Source organism: Panthera leo, chromosome B3 (genome assembly GCF_018350215.1).
Source record: "Panthera leo isolate Ple1 chromosome B3, P.leo_Ple1_pat1.1, whole genome shotgun sequence".
NCBI lineage: Eukaryota > Metazoa > Chordata > Mammalia > Carnivora > Felidae > Panthera > Panthera leo.
The window spans coordinates 131,840,014-131,856,671 of NC_056684.1; positions in this window are offsets into that span (position 1 = coordinate 131,840,014).

Below are 16,658 nucleotides of genomic sequence, written 5' to 3' on the forward strand. Positions count from 1 at the left end.
TGAAAAATTTTGAAATTAGTATAGTACTTGTATATAAAAGAAAGTGTCTAATAAATATTCTATCAAGGATATAGAATATCCCCTTGAGACTTATTGATATCATTCACCTGCAGAGAAAAATCACTTTTTCATAGATTAAACGAAGATAAATACCAGCCCACTGTCTGTCCAAAGTGTTATAAATTTTGTATTAGTGAACTAATGAGATTTAATAAAATCCAAATTAAATCTTACAGTACTTTGGAAAGAATCTTTCTTTCCTCTCAACCTTAGGTCTTCCCACTCATCTTCAAAGGAAGCATTAATGAGAAGCAATAAATCCCAGCATGATCATGATTAAATTTCATGAATTAAACAGAGGTAATTTTGCAAAATGGTAAATTCAATCAGTAGAACAGATACTTTTCTTTTTCAGCCAAACCAAGGGCCAAATGTGTCTCCAGATCTTGGCATAAAGGATGACATTTTGATTCTTCATATAAGTGAGTATAATGCTTTAAAATACCTTCAAGAGTAAAGTGCAAAATTGTAATTAGTGCCTTTAAAAAGACAGCTTAGCACTCTTTCCTTCCCCTCCTTTTCCCATTACTTCCATTCCCACCCCTGAACCCATACACGTACAAAGTTGGTAGCTATCTGGGGAACACTGAAGGAGAATCATGACTCTGAGTATAGAATACAGCTTTAAAATTCTGGATTCTCTGTTTTAAGAGAGAAACACCAGCTTGGAAATAATTTCTCCTAGTCATTATAGGTTTTCCAGTGTCTTGGCAGTAAGAAACACCAGCTTGCTGACAGCATTTTAAATGACCTACATTTGTGTGGAAAGCCATGTGGTCCAGCCCAGCAGGATTAGAGGGGGGGAAGATGCTCTGGCACTGATTACTTATCGAGAGAAGCCGACTCCAGACCTTTCCTGCTTGGTTTCTCCATTTTACCATCTGCATAACTGCTGATTCATTAGGCAGGTGTCTCTCCTGCTGCTGGAAGGAACATTTGTTCCCTATAATTTGCCACTTTTCCAAATGGTTAAGGGAAATTGGACTCACTGCTGGATACTGCAAATGATGTTGATGAGCTAATGCCAGCACCTCCCCCATGTAAATGTCATTCGTTGAATCAAGGCTCAAATGGCTAATGGCTTCCCAGCTAACCTGGAGTGGACACCTATAGGAGAAACCAGCAACTATCATGACATTTTGGGAACAAGCCTAATTTAAACGTTGCATCCTGTTGTCCCCACATTTATCAGACTGTGTATTTGAATTTTGGTTTGGAGAATATTATCACTGCATCCAAGGTTTAAATAGATTGCCCAGAGTCTGTGTCTCATAAATATGTCCAAATTACTGTAACTCAGAAGCCAGGAGATTGGAAGGGACAATGCCCACACATTTCCAAGGAGAGGTCAGGGCTGAGAATAGTTTACACTCAGCAGTGTCTAAGAGACTACTTCTTAGTGCCATTTGCCCGTAATGTTGTTGGCCAAAGATCTTCTCTATGCCCATAGCTTTTGTCTGTCCTACTTTTGGTTCTGTGTCTCCTCCCACCCCCAGACACAGGGGCATGACTCAAGATGAGACAATGATAGTACCTCAAACCCCTGGGCATAGTGATTAGACTCAGAGGTAGGCAAATTGAGACAGAATCCTTGCCTTTTGCATGAAAAAGCCTTTCATTTGCTCATTCATTCATTCATTCATTCATAAAATTTTTACAAGACCTCCACTCAAAGAGAGGCACTATTTGAGATGCTGGGGAAGTAGCAATAAACAAGATAGAAGTAATTCCTGTCTTTATGGAGTTTACATGATAGGGCATGGGGTAGGAAGGCAGGCAATACACAAGTACATGAAGAAGATGATTTGTAAAAGTATTACATGAAGAAGAATGTAAAAAGTAGGAATGATAGTGAATGAGGCTAACACCCAGAGAAAAGTGGAAACTGGAGGGGAAGAAGACCCTAGTAGGCTTTGAGTGTTGGCTCTAGCTGTCTCTTAAGGCCAGTTTCAGCCCTGCTCTTCCTTGGTTTTTAGATCATGAGCCAACAAATTCCCCTTTGGGACCAAAGCCACCTCAGTCTCCACTACACATTCCTTACCTACTATTTGACACCAAGATATTGACTTGAGAATGGTCATTTAGTCAGCAAGTCTGTGCTGACAGCCCCATGCTGGGTGCTGGGTGCTGTGTGGGGGTTCAAAGAGGAGCAGGTCAAGCTTGCTCCTCTCCAGGAGTTTTCAATTAAGTGGGGGCTGGGGAGTGGGCACAGATGCATATGGACAATATCAAACTGTGATTGTGCCCACTGCCAACCAGTTCCTCCTACTTTTCTTTCTCAGCAAATAGTTCCATCTACCAGGTTGCTCAAGTCAGAAAACCTGGGAATCCTTGATTCATCTCTCTCCCTCATCTCCCATTTCCAATCCATTAAAATTACTTCTTGAGTTCATTCCCACTGACACCAGTCTGGCCTGACACCACCTCTTACACAAACTGTAGCAACACCCTCTCAACTCCTCTGGAGAAGTCAACTTCTTTGGACTCATGTGACTTTCCATGGAAACTGGCTGCAGTAGGAGAGGGGAAGGATTCCATTGCCCATTTATTACTCTCCCCAGGAAGCCACAAATTCTAATGCATTCCTAAACCAAACAGAAATAATGCTTGGACCTTCCAATGCATTTGTAATTTGTGATGAGACTCTCATGAGCACATGTATGGCTAGAGTTGAGGATACTTGATGAAATGTTAGCCCTGGAAATCACTCTGACATCCAGACCAACCACCTCATGGTACCAGTGGGGATACTAAGGTGTAAGAAAGTTAAATGACTTATCTGAAATCACCATAATTAATTAATTATATGTATAATGTCTCATTTTAAAATTAAGATACCTTATCTGTGAATTAGAAGGCTGTAGGCACAGTACTTCAAGACATCATCACTAACGTTATTTGTACAAACTAGACTGTTGATAAGAATCAGGTAGCAAGCATGCAAAGATATATCTGAAGAGAACTGAAGGACATGCATTATGGGATGGATTAAGTGCTGAGACATACGCCAACTCTTGAGAGGGTCTCTACCCTTTTGGGAAAATGCATTCATTCCACCTCCTCAGACCTCACTGTAAGTGTGTCCCCTGGATATGGCCAAGATTTCCCTTAGAAAATACCTCTGGTCCACACTACACTGGACAAATAAATGACCGAGGGCCTCCATTTTCTGCTAGAGAAAACATCTATGGTCATTTTAGCTTAAGAATGTTCAAATTAGTACCTCCTTGGCCATAAAAACAGAAGTATACCTTGAATATCCAATATTATGCAGTTCAATATTGCAAGATAAACTAACTGCAGTGGCTCCTGGGTAGCTCAGTTGATTGAGCATCTGACTCTTGATCTCAACTCAGGTTGTGAGTTCAAGTCCTGTGTTGGGCTCCATGCTGGGCATGAAGCCTACTTAAAAAAAAGATACACTAATTGAAAATGTGCAAATAAATGAATTGACTGTCTATTTGAGGTTGAGAGCTATAAAACAACTAAAGGTTGGGGGATATCTACACCAATGAGATTTTTTATTTTGGAGTGATTATTTTATGCCATTATATTCCACTTATTTGTCTGTAGGACAAATAATTGACCTTTCTAAGCCTCAGTTTACTCTTTATGTACAGTGGGTCAGTAATATTACTGATGTTCCAGGGTTGTTGGGAGGAACAGATGAGATAATTCACATAAAAGGTTTAGTACAGTTTTCAATAAATATTAACATTGTAGTACAGAAGGGCTATATTAAGAACAATCCTCATGACAATAAAATCTTGTAATCAGTATACAGAAGCTTGAGGTGAGGATGGGAAATGGATCCAGCTCATGCCAAAACAGCCTACACATGAAGCAAGCGCTAAAGTCAAGACTAAAGTAAATTATCTGGACAACGCAGGACATCTGTCATCAATTCAGCACTATTGGGACAACAAAGTTGAGTAGGACATTTTCCCTGCTTTTGGCATCCTCCCATGTAGAGGGAAAGTAATAGATTAGTAATGGAGGTCTTTCCCTACAGAGAGAGTTTTCATAATTGAATTAGATATTGACCATAAGGTCAGTGAATTAAGAAACACAATTTGCATTACCCTGATTGCCATTGGTAACAATAGGCTTGTCCTTAGGGATCAGTCCTTGATGAGCAGGATGACAGGTAGTGTGAGGACACACAGTCTCTTCCTTTGTACACCAGTTCATGCCTGTGGTTCTTTTGTTTGCTCTGTTATGAACTGTGATGCTGGCAAAGTTGTAAGGTCAAGGCTAAGATGACTGAGGTTTGGAAGGCTCTTGGGTGTGTGAGGCTTGTGAGTCAAATAAGATGTTTGGGTTCATTTTTGTCTTTCTCAATCAAGCAATTTGATATTTTAGCTTGCAATTAAATGCTGTGAAACCTATAAAGCAGCTTTATTATTGAAAATCCTGCAGGAGAACTTTGTTATTGTAAGCCTTGAATACACTGACTGCAACCCCTTTTATCTCTCACCAAATCAATTGGTTTGTAATTTAATTTTGATAAAGTCAATTTTCTTAGGAACCCAATTATCTTTTTATAGCATATCAGGCTATATAAATATGCAATGTGGCAACTGCTACTGCAGTGGAATGCATAAAAGAGGAGGGTAACCCAAAATAATTCTGCCTTGCGGTGTGTGGGTGGGTGAAGGGAGTGTCAAGGGAGGCTATGGAAAAGAGCTGACATTTGAGTTGGAGGCTTGGGAATAAGTACCTGCTTCTCAGGCAGATGGAATGGGAAAGGCTATTCCTGGCAAAGGGAAGGGCTTGAATGTACAGAGCCTGGAGAAGTGTAAATGCACATTAAATGCAGGAGATGGGGACTGGTATGGCTGATTAGCATTTGCCGGACAAATGAAACAATACGCAGCAGGTGCTGTACTAGGCAAAGGCCACTGGTTGCAAAGAACAAGATGATATGGAAAGGCAGGCTGGAGAAAGCAGATGGCTGGGAGGCCTTGTGCATCTTGCTTTGGAGTTTGTACTCCCTTCTGAAGACAATATAGAGTTCAGTGTGGTTTTTAAGCAGAGGAATGGTGGGATGAGAACCCAGTGTAGAAAAAGAACATGCGCAGAATTGTAGAGAATGGATGAAAGAGTGACTGGGAGGATATGCAGTAGTCCAGGCTGGCGTAGTTGTGGGCAGCAGTGATGTGTGATTTGGGGGAGCCCCACTGACATATGCAGCCCTCTTTCCTGGCACCCACAGGACCCACTCTCTCAGCTTCACAGATCTGCTAGCACCTGTTCTAATTTGCAAGGAATTAAAAACAACAACGACAACAACATCAACAACAACAACTACCCCAACCTAGAAAGCTAAATTGGACTCTCGCTCTCTCAGAGCTGAAATTACTTTAGCAAAGATAATGACTTCTTTTAGTTTGCAGGGTTTCGTCTTCTCTTCTAAAGGTTAAAAATAGAAAACAGATTAAAATCCTGAGTATGAATCCTAAAAAGGATTTCTACTCCCTCCCTGTGGGGTGATAAATTTAAAGGGCCATGGGCTCTGGAGACTGCCTGAGAGAGGCTCTTTTGCTTGATGCATTCTTTTTTCAGTTGAGCCAACGGTCAAAGAACTGGCCAATGTGCTCTAGTACAGAATTGGTCATTGTCGTGAAGCAGGTTTATTTTGTTTTGCATAGCAGACCTGCTCCTAATCACTTCTATTATTATTTTAGGTTAGGTGTGGGGTGAGAAAGTGAGAAAGGAAAAGATGAAAGCCTATTTTAGCCTTTGCTTCAAAAAATTAACTTGGTTTCCAATGAACAGGTCTATTGTATTAGCTTCGTTCCCTTGGGGCATGCCCAGAACTGAAGCATCTCCTTTCCACTCCCTCAAATGCTCCCCTGCCCCAGAACTGCAACCCACTTTGTGCTGCTGCCCATTTCACAAGACCCACCCTGCCATAAACACCTCCTAAGATGATCACTCAGGAGCCCCTGGCTGGGGGGAGGGGGCTCTAAGTGGGCCTTTAGGCTCACATTGGGTGAGCCAACTAATCCAGTCTGGGAATAATGAAACTCATCTAAAAATCTCTCTTAAACCTTCTTAGCTCTGGATATTAACTGCAGGGTGGGGCCAGGGGAAAGGGGGGCAGCAGAGGCTCCTGGCCATTTAGCCTCAGTGGTTATGTAAATCAGAAACTGATTCCTAGCATATTCCATTACTATGGGAAGGAGGAAGGGGGAAAGGAGGGGGAATGGCAGCCTTAGTTCCTTGACATCCCCAAGAGAAATATCACCTATGCTACAGATGACAAGGCACATGTCAGGATGCTTAAAGTCTCCTTCATCCTTCCTGAAATTTCTGATAAGGTCAAAAGTTGTCATTGTTATCTCAGAAAGGTGTTATTTTAAAAATAATTGCCACTGACTTTCACTTTCCAAATCTCCTCTTCAATATTAGTATTCTTTTATTTAAGCCCCACACACTTTTCTTTTTGTTTAATTTATGCCTTTTGGACCAAAGGTTTGTAGAGTCAGAAACAGTCTATTCGGGATTGTGGTGGCAGTCTATTGTCTTTTCCTACTTGGCATGCTTCCCCCTCTTTTTGTAGTAATTGATCCCTAACTTTACTTTGGAAAACCAAACTTACCACCCCCCATACCTTCACTCTCAATCCCTATAGCAGTTTTCAGGCCTTCCTTGCTAATAAATCTCAGTTCTATTTGGGGAACAGAGGACAAAATACTAGCTTCCACAACCTCCCTTCCAGCTAGCAGTGACCATAAGATGCAATTCTGGTCAATGAGATCTAAACAGAAGTTTGAGGAGAACTTGGGGAAAGCTTTTACATTTTGTGGTAAAAGGGGACAGACACACTGTAGCAGTCCTTTCACCTTCTTCTTCCCTTGAATGCATATGTGAGCTGCAGCATTCCATGTATTAGAAAAGGCCAATAAAATCACAGTTCATTGGCCCTTGATATAATTAATGCTGGTGACTGCTTGCCCCCTCTGGATATACTGTTACATGAGAAAAACAAACTCATGCTTGTTTAAGCCACTGTTAGCCAGGCATTCTATTCCTTGCAGATGACTGCATTGCTGATGCACTTGAACTCAGGCTAACAGGAAACCAGCCACTAAAGCACTGCATTCCCGAAGGGCAAGTCACTTCAAAGTCCATGTCTCCTATGTTTATGGAAGGCATCAAGGAGAACAAAACCCGGGGCAGCTGGATTGGCTAGTCAAGGCACTCATTCCACTGCCCCTGCAGGGAACTTTCCTACCTTCCTCCAGCAGGATATGCCATGGGCTAATAACCACTGTTTCCTATTTTCCTTTTTCAAATGAATGCTTTAATAGAGGTTACCTTGCTTTTTCTTCACTAGTGTCTACTGGGTGGATGGGGAAAATGTCACTTATTCAAAGGCTGTAGAAATTGAAGAGCCACACTCAATCTGACAGAGAGGAACATGCATCACCAAGAAAGCCTGGAATTGCATGGACACAGTAACTAGACAAAACCTGGGCCATGTCTCCTTGGAGAAAAAGATGACTGTGTTTAGTGTTGCACATGGAATAGCTGCCTTGTGTGTGGCAGGGCACTCCGAAGCTGGATTTATAGGAAGATTGGTGTATGGAAGATTATCAGCTAAGGGGTGGACTGTAGTAGATAACTAGTATTTTTGCATTCTCAGAATCCATTGCCCCTTCCTCTGACAGCAGTACCCAGACTTTTCTAGAGAACTATCCCTCTACTTTCAGCCAATGCATTTTGGTGGGGCTGGCCATATCCTCAGCTCCAAGGGTGGGCATGTGATAAAGTCTAGACAAATGAGAATATTTATTTTTCTGTCCACTGTGACTGATTCAGGGATGAGCTCATGCCTCAGTACAGCCTAATGAGAGTCAGCATGGAGAGTTTTGCTGACATTATCAGGAAAGAAGGTAGTTATTTTTATTGCCAGTTATTATTGATGATCATCTGAGCTTCTGGATCCAGCTGACCTTGACTGTAACCTTGGACTTTTCAGTTATATAATGCAATAAACTCCGTTGTGGTTTAAGATATCGGAGTAGCATTTTTATAATTTGTAGCAGAAAGTCCTCCAGTTAAAGAATTATATAGTTTCACTGCCTGATTTTATAGATGGGAAGTATAAAACTTATGGAGAGTAAATGACTTGCCTGAGGTTACATAGCTATTTAGTGGTAGAGCCAGGAATATGATCCATGTTTCCTGACTCCTGGGCCATAAGCTCTTTTCCTGCCACCAAATAGCAAATAGACCAGAACTATGGGAATTCACAGGAGGAAGAGATGATTTCAAATTGAGATGAGCAGGAAATATTTCACAGAGGAAAGAGTATGGAAAGTAGGAAGGACCCTGAAGTTTTAGATCAGTGGGAAGAGGGAGAAGTCACGCTAGGAGAGGGGATGAGATGAGGACATGTGTGGAGATGAGAAAACGGAAGGAATATTTAGGGAGAAGCAAATACCAGTTTTCCTTGATCAGAGTTTGTAGAGGGGAGCAGAATGAGAGAGAATAAAAGGGAAAGAGAAAAGGTAAGAGAAAAGGTAAGAGAAAAGGAGAAAGGAGAAGACAAAGGGAAAAGAAAAAAGGAAAAAGACACAAAGTGAAGGGAGAGAAATAAGAGAAGTAAATTATATGTAAGCATCTATCATGTGTTCCAGAAACTAAATCAAGTCCTTTATGTTCAGTTTTCAATTCTCTCAAACCTTGAAGGAATGTTTCTATTCCCATTTTACTAATGGAGAGATGTTACATTGAAGCCCATGCTAGAAGGCCAAAAATCCAACCCAGAGCCCCTGTTCACAAAGTCTCCTACCCTCAACACTGGGGTCTTTAGCCACAGAGCTCAGGGAGAGGAAAGAGAAGTGACATCCCAGTCAATTCTACAAGGACAGAAGCACTGTAAACAGAGTTATCCCAGGGTAATGATTCAAATCAGCTTGATTCACTAGATTTGCCCTATGCAGAAGCCAGCAAAGTCATTCCTTTTAGTTTCAGGAGCATCCATAATTTATTACTTTAACACAGCAGCTACTCTCCCTTTGCCTATGGAAACTGACATTCTTACCTTTCAAGCAGAAGACACGTAGACTGGTAAGTACCTACAGAACTTCCCTGTAACAGGACTGCAGTTTGGTCTCAGAATGCTGAAAACTGTGTTTCCATTCGAACCTGTCCTGGGACAGCTCCTGCAAGTGGGCCACTGCATTTTCTTGGGGTCACAAAGAATCTATGCTCTCCTCTCCTTTACCTATGGAAGATTGTTACCAATTGAATGTTTCTATCTCCCCAAAATTCATTCCTGGAAACCTAACCTCCTAGGTGATGGTATTTGGAGGTGGAGACTTTGTGAGGGGGCTCAGGTCATGAGAGTGAAGCCCCTATGAATGATATTAGCACCCTTATTAAAGAGAATGCCCTTGCCTCTTCCCCCCATTGGAGGATGCAGCAAAAAGATGGCCACCTATGAACTATGAAGCAAGCTCTCATCAGACACCAAAATCTGCTGGCCCCTTGATCTTGGACTTCCCAGGTTCTAGACCTGCAAGAAATAAATTTCTGTTGTTTGTAAGCCACCCAGTCTATGGTATCCCAATAATGGAAGCTCAAACAGACTAAGAAAAGAATTAAAGATTGCCACACATTCTTTTACATTCCTTCCATTGAGAGGTGGGTCCATGTCCTTCCCACTTTGTGAAAGAATAAGCAAAATAAGTCTGCTGTAGCAGTTTCCAGGCCTGAATGGATGACATCTCCAACTTTCTCTGGGAGCAAGTACTTTTGAAGCCCTGAACTGTAATGTAAGAGGCCTGATTTCTGCTGGAGAGGCTATAGGAGAGGCCCTAAGACTACATGGAAAGACAGGGATCCAGATGTGCCCACCAGACCTCAGATATGTGAGTGAAGACCTTCTTGGACCTTCCAGGCTGAACCATGCACCAGCTCAATACCACATGGAGCAGAACTGCCCAGCTGAGACTCACCTAATTTCCCCCATAAATCATGAACATCACAAAATGATTAAATCATTTTTATTTAAGCCATTTGGATATTTTGCTACATAGCAATTGATAACCAAAAGAAAACATCACCAGACAATCAAGACTTTCATGGACCGAGGAGTGGAGAGGAGACTTTGGGGGAGGGGCCTCATTTGAGAGAAGATGTCAACATTGTTCCACTCCTCCTTGAAACAGTCACAGAACCAACAGACTGCAAGAAAGGTGTAATTAGAGGCCTCTCCACCTCCCACCCAGCAATACAGAGTAATTTGGAGAGGAGGAAGCCTAACTACAGGTGTCCTGGAAATGAGCATGTCAGCATGTGGGTTGTGTGAGCTTCTTTTGTCATTTTGAAAAGGCTTTCTCCCCTGGTGCTGAAACACCAGCCTGAAGCTTCAGCCATCCTGTGAGCTGAGCCAGAGCAGGGTCTTTATTGTCCCATCTGAAAAACAGGATGCATACCCCCTGGGGCCCCTGCAAACCACAGCAAGGATGCTCAAGGGTTGGCAAGAGAAGGTTCTGGGACAACTGGACGAAGCTTGGCATACCCAGGAGGAGAAATCCTCTGTCCCAAGAGGATGTGGATTTTGACATACAAGATGCTCTGGAATCCTGGGCAAACATGAGAAAGGAATATTCTTCCTACAAGGTTGTCAAAATGCATAATTATTCATTTCTTCCTTCTACAGATATGTGCTGAGCCAGTACAGGGACTTAGTAGCTCCCAAGCAATTATTATTATTATTGATAAGGATTCCTTATACAGATATAGATACAAGCTAAAATAAATCTGGGTGAAATGATAGGCTACTTGGGATTTTCATCAAAATAATCCTGGGATAGGAGAATATAGGTGCTCTAAGATTTGCCATCAACTGACTAGTTAGTATAGCCAGGAGATGGATATGTGGGCCTTTAGTAAACTCTCTCTGCTTGTATATATGCTTGCAATTTTCCATATTATAATTAATATCAAAGCTTATGAGCAAGGTGTATATGGTTCATATATACTACCTGCAAGGGCCAGGAGGCCTTAAGTGATGGCCAAAGTGGGCTCCAGCCCCCCATTTATCTAAAGGGCTCCCTGTGTCTACCCTTGGCCCCTGCCAAACCATTTTCCAAGGGAAGCTCATGCAGCATCTTCAAACGACACATCCGATTATACCCCACTCTTGACCTAGGAAGGACGAAATCCTTTCCAAGGCTGTGGAAGCCCTGCTCCTTCCTTCTTTCCTGCCTAATGTCTTGCCTTCCCCTCCCCCACTCTGTACTCCAGCCACACTAGCTTTTTAAAAAAAAAATCTTCAGCTCATTACCCTCCCCCCTCTCCCTGCCCACCCACCCTGTCCCCAGAAACTTTGCTCATGCTGTTTCCTCTTGGGAAATGCTCTCTCACCCTCCTTCACTCACTTCACTCAGTTAATTCCCTCTTTTTCCATTTATGGTTCAGAGGTCACTCCTTCAGTGTGGTGGGCAGAATAATGCCCCCCCCCACCAGATGTCCATGTCCTAATCTCCTGACCCTATGATTATGGCACCTTCCCTAAAAGGACTTTGCAGATATGATTGAGGTAAAGATCTTTCAATGGGGAGATTATCTTGGATTATCTAGGGACCCCAAGTAATCACAAAGGTCCTTATAAAATGCAGCTAGGAGAGTCAGAGTCAGGGAAGAAGAGATCATGGAGGAGATCATGGGAGCAATGTAATTGCTGGCTTTGAAGATTGTAGGAGGCCATGAGCCAAGGAATACAGGTGGCCTCTAGAAGTTGGAAAAGGCACAGCACAGATTCTCCCTTAGGGCCTCCAGAAGGAACACAGCCATGCTGACATTTTGATTTTAGCCCAGTGAGGCCCATTTTGGATCCCTGAGTTCCAGAACTAGAAGAGAATAAATTTGTGTTGTTTTGAGCCACTAAGTTTGTGTTGATTTGTTACAGCACAATAGGAAATTAACACAGGTGAGCAAACCTTCTCTGACCCTGACTTCTGCCCTTACTGACACATCAGGGGTCCCTCTCACAGAGTCATAGCTCTTACTGCAGTTTGTAAGTGTTTTCCTGAGTGATTTTTTGTGTGATATGTTTTAATTCCACTAGATTGTGAGCTTCAGGAGGCTAAAGACCCTGGTGGTGTGTTTGCCAGTGAGTGTCCAGAGCAGTCTTTGCTCCATCAAGAGAGGCTGGAGGCTGGCTGTGGTCAGCCTCACCAATGGGCTAACTGAGCCCAAGGCCCCAGCTCTGGCCATTGTGCTTTCCTTGTGTTTCTCCAAGCTTGCTCTTGTCCCATATTCACCCAATCCTTCCAGACTTAAGTCATATCTGTCTCTCTCCACCCCCTACAGCCTTAGGCTTTCCAAGGACCACATCCTATGCCTGTGGCTGGGGCCACACAAGAGACACTTGAGTCACACCAGCCTGGTTTGGATCACGGCTTTGTCTCTTACAAGCTGCGTGACTTTGGACAAGATATTCTACCCTTCTGAGCCTCAGTTCTTTCATCTATATAATGTGGACACAATACCTCTTCTGTGGATTAAATAAGAAAATAGATGTAAAGCATCTAGCACAGAACCTGAACAGAATAGCTAAACTAGGGTGGTAGCTCCTTTTTTTTTTTTTTTTTTTTCCTGATGCTGGGTTCTGCTCATCCACAGGCACTATCTTCTGTTGCCCATTGTGGTCATATCTGTTGACTCCCATCTTCCCTACCTGCTCCAGTCACCTGTCCAATCCAACCACAGGCTTCTCTTAGTCCTCTAGGACCCAGGCACTGCAGGAGGCCTTGAACCAAACACAGTTTCCATGATTTGGGGAATAGTATTAAATTCTAAGGCCCCAACATAAGTGATCCCCAGACCAAGGGGTCTTCTAACCCCTCAGGTTCACTTTCTAAGTACATGCACTCATTAGTTTGCTTTTGTTCAAAATGTCCCTTGAAACAATAGGGAGGAGGAGAGAGACAGCCTTCCTAAAATGACCGGTATTTTGACATTGGGCTCAGAGTCTGCCCTAGCATCCATTTAGTTCCTATCCTTGAATAGACTCAGCCACATCAGCTGCCTCTGACTCCTGGGGTCAGAAACAACTAAAACAGAAGACCCTGGGCACACTCCCACCTATTGAAGGAGAGGCAGCATCTAGTCAGGCAGAGTGTAGACCTAGGAGTCAAACAGGACATAGATCACAAAGCTGAGTTAGAAGACAGTTTGTCAACACATTTTTCGGTTGTGATAAGTAAGGCTTGTAGAGAAGAAATGAGGATCCAGCCAACTACTAGGAGATGCTATGTCACCTATTTCCCAGGGCAGGGGTATATCCCATTGGAACCCTTTAGGCTTCTTTACAATGTAGAAAGCTGTTGACTTTTGAAAGTAAACTGCTAGGTGAGACTGGCTTCAGGTATGACTGGATCCAAGAGTTCAAGCCATGTTCCAAATCTCTATTATCCTGTATACTGACTCTGCTATCTTTCTTTCTCTTTCTACACAGGCCTCATCCTCTCAGGCCTTGAATGGAGTCTCTTCCCAGAGTTCTTTGGGGAATGGCCCAGAGACAGCTCTTCCTGGATGCATAAGATTGCTAGTGTGATTTTCTACATATGGCCATGTATTTCATTGTTTTTATCAATTACTTAAAAGTATTGCATATGCTGATTTTTTTAAAGAATCATATCGTAAAATGAAAATTCTCTTCCCCTTACCCCTTAATTCCCCATTTTCACTCCCCAGAGATGACACTGTTAACAGTTTCCCACCTACTTTGTCAGAACATTTTCTACAAATAAATATCTATTTTTGAACAAATACAAATGGGATCATGCAATATATATATATATACATATATATATATATATATATATATATATGTATATATATATATATCAGCCCTGATTTAACTATGTTTAAGCCATTGTTTGCTAAACTTATTCGCATGGAAATTAAAAAAAAAAATTTAATGTTCATTTATTTTTGAGACAGAGACAGAGCATGAGCAGAGGAGGGGCAGAAAGAGAGGGAGACACAGAACCTGAAGCAGGCTCCAGGCTCTGAGCTGCCAGCACAGAGCCCGTCGTGGGGCTCAAACTCACTGACTTGAGATCATGACCTGACCCAAAGTCAGACGCTTAACCGACTGAGCCATCCAGGCACCCCTACATGGAAATTTTTTTTATTAACACATCTATTAACATCCTTTAAAGCAGTTTGGGAAATACCAAACTTATTTACTAAACAAATAACATCTACTGTAAACTAGGTAATAGAAAATAAATAGGATGTTTGTTCCTATTTAAAGTTTTGCTATGTAGTGGGAGAGTCAGAAGTAAATACATGGAGACTATACAATGTAATATGTTAAAATATAAAAATGCACTATTTTTTAGGAAATGATGAGAGTCCAGTATGGTTTCAGAATAAAAATCTGGGGAGATGAGACAGAATATGAATTCAGAAAGAAAGTCTGAGGCCAAGCATTGGGAAACCTGTAGGAACTTGGGCTTTAGCAAACTTTGAGCGATGTAAAGTCACTGTTTTTTTCCAAGTAGGGGAGACATGCTGGATTTGTAGTTTAGAAAGATTAGTCAGACCCCAGTATGGAAGCTGGGTTGGAGGTGGGGTGAGCCCAGAGGCAGAGAGAGCCGTTGGAAGGCCATCATAATGGCCTAGGCCTGAAACGTTAATACCGTTTAACCAAGGCATTGCTAATGGAGGGGAACAGGCTGGGATGCATGGGGAGCCCCTTAAAATGTACAATTGGTAGAACTTGGTGGCTGACTTGAAATGAAGTTTCTGACAGTAGCAAGTGAATGGTGGTTCTATTAGCAGAGGCTCAGGGTCTCTGGTTCTCTACTGACCTTTTGCTTCTCTTGGCCACTGGGGGAGCCTCCTGGATGATGAATCCCATGAAAGCAAGTATCAGGCCTTTCTCATGTTTGTAGATCTTCCACATTTGCCAAGGCAGGACACACATACAGAGTTGCTGTGCAGAATTTGCTTAATAAATGATGGACCAGGACATCCGTGTTCACTAACAAGAAAAACAAATGTTCCAGGATGACATAGCTGGAATAAACTCTTGCTTGTGTGATAAAGGCTGGGCATGATCTGGCCCCTGCTTACCTCGCTGACTTTGTCTCCTACTGCTGACCCCCCTAGGTGAACACAATCCAGCAAGAACTCCTCTTCAACCACCAAATTTACTCCCTCATCAAGGCCTTTGAAATTACTGTTCCCTCTGTCAGGTACATCCTTCCCTTAACATTTTAAAATAGTTTGCTCCTTCACCTAATTAAATTCTTCAGACAGGCCTTTACTAGCTCTAAAATAGCTCTTCAAAACTGCCACAACTCTATCACCTTTCATGCTCTGTTTTCTCCATAGCACTAATCACTCTGGAGATTATATCTTATATTAATATACAATTACATATTAACCACAGTTAACATGTTATAAATAATATATATTATGTATATTTTACATGTATTATATATTATAATACATATTTCATGTATTATATATTGATACAATATATTGTATATTGATAATATCATATATAAATATATTATACCACCCTCACTAGTTCATGAGCTCCATGAGAGCAAGGACTTCACAGCTCTTGTCCCCTGATGTATTTCCAGAGCTGGAACAGAACCTGATGCACAGAAGGAGCTCAATAAAATTGTTTCCTGACAACTGAGAGTAAAGATTGACCTCTTAGAGATGGCGGTTTCTAGTCTTAGAAACCTTTCAAAAGCATCTTTTCTTTTTCTTTTCTTCCTGCTCCCCACAGTGCCTTGCACCTGGGAGACCTTCATGTATTTTTGAAGTTGACTTAAGGCTAAATTTGAGTACTAAATTTTTTAATAAAATGTGTAAGTTTGTTTTAGACTCCTGCATGGCTGCTGCTGGTTTTGTTTTTTTTTAAATTTCCAAATAGTATTCTCTCGACTCTACATGAAGTTCCTTAAGAATTTATCAAAGAGAGTGTGGTTGAGCTGCCCTGCATTCCTGCTATGTAACCGGCCTGGGAGCCCCTGAGTGGGAGCGGAAGAAAGTGGACTGGTCTGCCTGGACTTAGCACTGGTTGCTGGCTGTCAGTCCAGGCCTCACACAGCTGCAGCCTGGTGTTTGTCTTAAAATTCATGCCTGTGTCAACACGGCTGCCATCCTTCTCAGACTCCCGTTACCATTTTCATGATCTTCCCTGCTTTGCATCAACATTTGACCTTTTCTGACCTATTGCAGTCAACAGATCTGCCCTGAGGGTTATAGACTGGCTTATCAGTCCAGCTGACTCCCAATTTTGTCAAGCTTCAGGCAGGAGCTTGACAGCAATTCCTTGTACAATCTCTCTATTAAACAGCTCTTGTTTGGAGTAAAGGCACCGAGAGATCATAAGGTGGATTTTGGGATCAGCCAGACTTGAGTGGGTGTCCTGACTCCACTATTTTCTAACTGTGGGAGTCTGGCCAAATTACGCTATCTTCTCTCATTTCAGTTCCTGTCAAAATTTAATTTTTGAAAGCATGATTCTAGAACAAGTTTACAGTGAACATATGTAAAAGATTTATTTAACTCGTTGTGATAGTTAATTTTATGCATCAACTCAG